Raw genomic sequence first — 3,829 nt, 5'->3', positions numbered from 1 at the left:
TACGCTCCCCCCCCGCTCTCGGTACGCTCCCCCCCCCCGCTCTCGGTACGCTCCCCCCCCCGCTCTCGGTACGCTCCTCTCCGCTCTCGGTATGCTCCCCTCCGCTCTCGGTATGCTCCCCCCCCCGCTCTCGGTACGCTCCCCCCCCGCTCTCGGTACGCTCCCCCTCCGCTCCCGGTACGCTCCCCCCCGCTCTCGGTATGCTCCCCTCCGCTCTCGGTACGCTCCCCCCCCGCTCTCGGTACGCTCCCCCCCCGCTCTCGGTACGCTCCTCTCCGCTCTCGGTACGCTCCCCCCGCTCTCGGTACGCTCCCCCCCCCCGCTCTCGGTACGCTCCCCCCCCCGCTCTCGGTACGCTCCCCACGCCGCTCTCGGTACGCTCCCCCCGCCCCGCTCTCGGTACGCTCCCCCCCGCTCTCGGTACGCTCCCCCCGCTCTCGGTACGCTCCTCTCCGCTTTCGGTACGCTCCTCTCCGCTTTCGGTACGCTCCCCCCCCGCTCTCGGTACGCTCCTCCCCGCTCTCGGTACGCTCCCCCCCCCGCTCTCGGTACGCTCCCCCCCCCGCTCTCGGTACGCTCCTCTCCGCTCTCGGTACGCTCCTCTCCGCTTTCGGTACGCTCCTCTCCGCTTTCGGTACGCTCCTCTCCGCTTTCGGTACGCTCCTCTCCGCTCTCAGTACGCTCCTCTCCGCTTTCGGTACGCTCCTCCCCGCTCTCGGTAGGCTCCCCCCCCCCGCTCTCGGTACGCTCCTCTCCGCTTTCGGTACGCTCCTCTCCGCTCTCGGTACGCTCCTCTCCGCTCTCGGTACGCTCCCCCCCGCTCTCGGTACGCTCCTCTCCGCTCTCGGTACGCTCCCCCCCCCTGCTCTCGGTACGCTCCTCTCCGCTTTCGGTACGCTCCTCTCCGCTCTCGGTACGCTCCTCTCCGCTCTCGGTACGCTCCCCCCCCTGCTCTCGGTACGCTCCTCTCCGCTTTCGGTACGCTCCTCTCCGCTTTCGGTACGCTCCTCTCCGCTTTCGGTACGCTCCTCTCCGCTCTCGGTACGCTCCCCCCCCTGCTCTCGGTACGCTCCCCCCCGCTCTCGGTACGCTCCTCTCCGCTTTCGGTACGCTCCTCTCCGCTCTCGGTACGCTCCCCCCCCTGCTCTCGGTACGCTCCTCTCCGCTCTCGGTACGCTCCTCTCCGCTCTCGGTACGCTCCTCTCCGCTCTCGGTACGCTCCCCCCCCCTGCTCTCGGTACGCTCCTCTCCGCTCTCGGTACGCTCCTCTCCGCTTTCGGTACGCTCCTCTCCGCTCTCGGTACGCTCCTCTCCGCCCTCGGTACGCTCCCCCCCCCGCTCTCGGTACGCTCCTCTCCGCTTTCGGTACGCTCCTCTCCGCCCTCGGTACGCTCCTCTCCGCCCTCGGTACGCTCCCCCCCCCGCTTTCGGTACGCTCCTCTCCGCTCTCGGTACGCTCCCCCCCCCGCACTCGGTACGCTCCTCTCCGCTCTCGGTACGCTCCTCTCCGCCCTCGGTACGCTCCCCCCCCTGCTCTCGGTACGCTCCCCCCCCTGCTCTCGGTACGCTCCTCTCCGCTCTCGGTACGCTCCTCTCCGCCCTCGGTACGCTCCCCCCGCTCTCGGTACGCTCCCCCCCCTGCTCTCGGTACGCTCCTCTCCGCTCTCGGTACGCTCTCCGCTCTCGGTACGCTCCTCTCCGCCCTCGGTACGCTCCTCTCCGCTCTCGGTACGCTCCTCTCCGCTTTCGGTACGCTCCCCCCCGCTCTCGGTACGCTCCCCCTCCGCTCTCGGTACGCTCCCCCTCCGCTCTCGGTACGCTCCCCCTCCGCTCTCGGTACGCTCCTCTCCGCTCTCGGTACGCTCCTCTCCGCTCTCGGTACGCTCCCCCCCCGCTCTCGGTACGCTCCCCCCCCGCTCTCGGTACGCTCCCCTCCGCTCTCGGTACGCTCCCCTCCGCTCTCGGTACGCTCCTCTCCGCTCTCGGTACGCTCCTCTCCGCTCTCGGTACGCTCCCCCCCCCGCTCTCGGTACGCTCCCCCCCCGCTCTCGGAACGCTCCCCCCCCGCTCTCGGTACGCTCCTCTCCGCTCTCGGTACGCTCTCCCCCGCTCTCGGTACGCTCCCCCCCGCTCTCGGTACGCTCCCCCCCCGCTCTCGGTACGCTCCCCCCCCGCTCTCGGAACGCTCCCCCCCGCTCTCGGTACGCTCTCCCCCCGCTCTCGGTACGCTCCCCTCCGCTCTCGGTACGCTCCCCCCCGCTCTCGGTACGCTCCCCCTCCGCTCTCGGTACGCTCCCCCCCGCTCTCGGTACGCTCCCCCCCGCTCTCGGTACGCTCCCCCCCGCTCTCGGTACGCTCCCCCCCCCCGCTCTCGGTACGCTCCCACCACGCTCTCGGTACGCTCCCCCCCCCCGCTCTCGGTACACTCCTCTCCGCTCTCGGTACGCTCCCCCCCGCTCTCGGTACGCTCCCCCCCCCGCTCTCGGTACGCTCCCCCCCCCCCGCTCTCGGTACGCTCCCCTCCGCTCTCGGTACGCTCCCCTCCGCTCTCGGTACGCTCCCCCCCGCTCTCGGTACGCTCCCCCCCGCTCTCGGTACGCTCCCCCTCCGCTCTCGGTACGCTCCTCTCCGCTCTCGGTACGCTCCCCCCCGCTCTCGGTACGCTCCCCCTCCGCTCTCGGTCCGCTCCTCTCCGCCCTCGGTACGCTCCTCTCCGCTTTCGGTACGCTCCCCCCCGCTCTCGGTACGCTCCCCCTCCGCTCTCGGTACGCTCCCCTCCGCCTCTCTCGGTACGCTCCCCCCCCGCCCTCGGTACGCTCCTCTCCGCTCTCGGTACGCTCCTCTCCGCTTTCGGTACGCTCCCCCCGCTCTCGGTACGCTCCCCCTCCGCTCTCGGTACGCTCCCCCTCCGCTCTCGGTACGCTCCCCCTCCGCTCTCGGTACGTTCCCCCCCGCTCTCGGTACGCTCCTCTCCGCTCTCGGTACGCTCCCCCCGCTCTCGGTACGCTCCCCCCCGCTCTCGGTACGCTCCCCCCCGCTCTCGGTACGCTCCCCCCCCGCTCTCGGTACGCTCCCCCCCCGCTCTCGGTACGCTCCTCTCCGCTCTCGGTACGCTCCTCTCCGCTCTCGGTACGCTCCCCCCCCGCTCTCGGTACGCTCCTCTCCGCTCTCGGTACGCTCCTCTCCGCTCTCAGTACGCTCCTCTCCGCTCTCGGTACGCTCCTCTCCGCTCTCGGTACGCTCCCCCCCCGCTCTCGGTACGCTCCTCTCCGCTCTCGGTACGCTCCTCTCCGCTCTCGGTACGCTCCTCTCCGCTCTCGGTACGCTCCCCCCCCGCTCTCGGTACGCTCCCCCCCCGCTCTCGGTACGCTCCCCCCCCCCCCGCTCTCGGTACGCTCCTCTCCGCTCTCGGTACGCTCCTCTCCGCTCTCGGTACGCTCCCCCCCCGCTCTCGGTACGCTCCCCCCCCCGCTCTCGGTACGCTCCCCCCCCGCTCTCGGAACGCTCCCCCCCGCTCTCGGTACGCTCCCCCCCGCTCTCGGTACGCTCCTCTCCGCTCTCGGTACGCTCTCCCCCCGCTCTCGGTACGCTCCCCTCCGCTCTCGGTACGCTCCCCCCCGCTCTCGGTACGCTCCCCCCCCGCTCTCGGAACGCTCCCCCCCCCGCTCTCGGTACGCTCCCCCCCCGCTCTCGGTACGCTCCTCTCCGCTCTCGGTACGCTCTCCCCCGCTCTCGGTACGCTCCCCTCCGCTCTCGGTACGCTCCCCCCCCGCTCTCGGTACGCTCCCCCCCCGCTCTCGGTACGCTCCTCTCCGCTCTCGGTACGCTC

The sequence above is a fragment of the Heptranchias perlo genome, chromosome 12 (assembly GCF_035084215.1).
Source record: "Heptranchias perlo isolate sHepPer1 chromosome 12, sHepPer1.hap1, whole genome shotgun sequence".
Lineage (NCBI taxonomy): Eukaryota > Metazoa > Chordata > Chondrichthyes > Hexanchiformes > Hexanchidae > Heptranchias > Heptranchias perlo.
Note: the sequence above shows the minus strand (reverse complement) of the source record.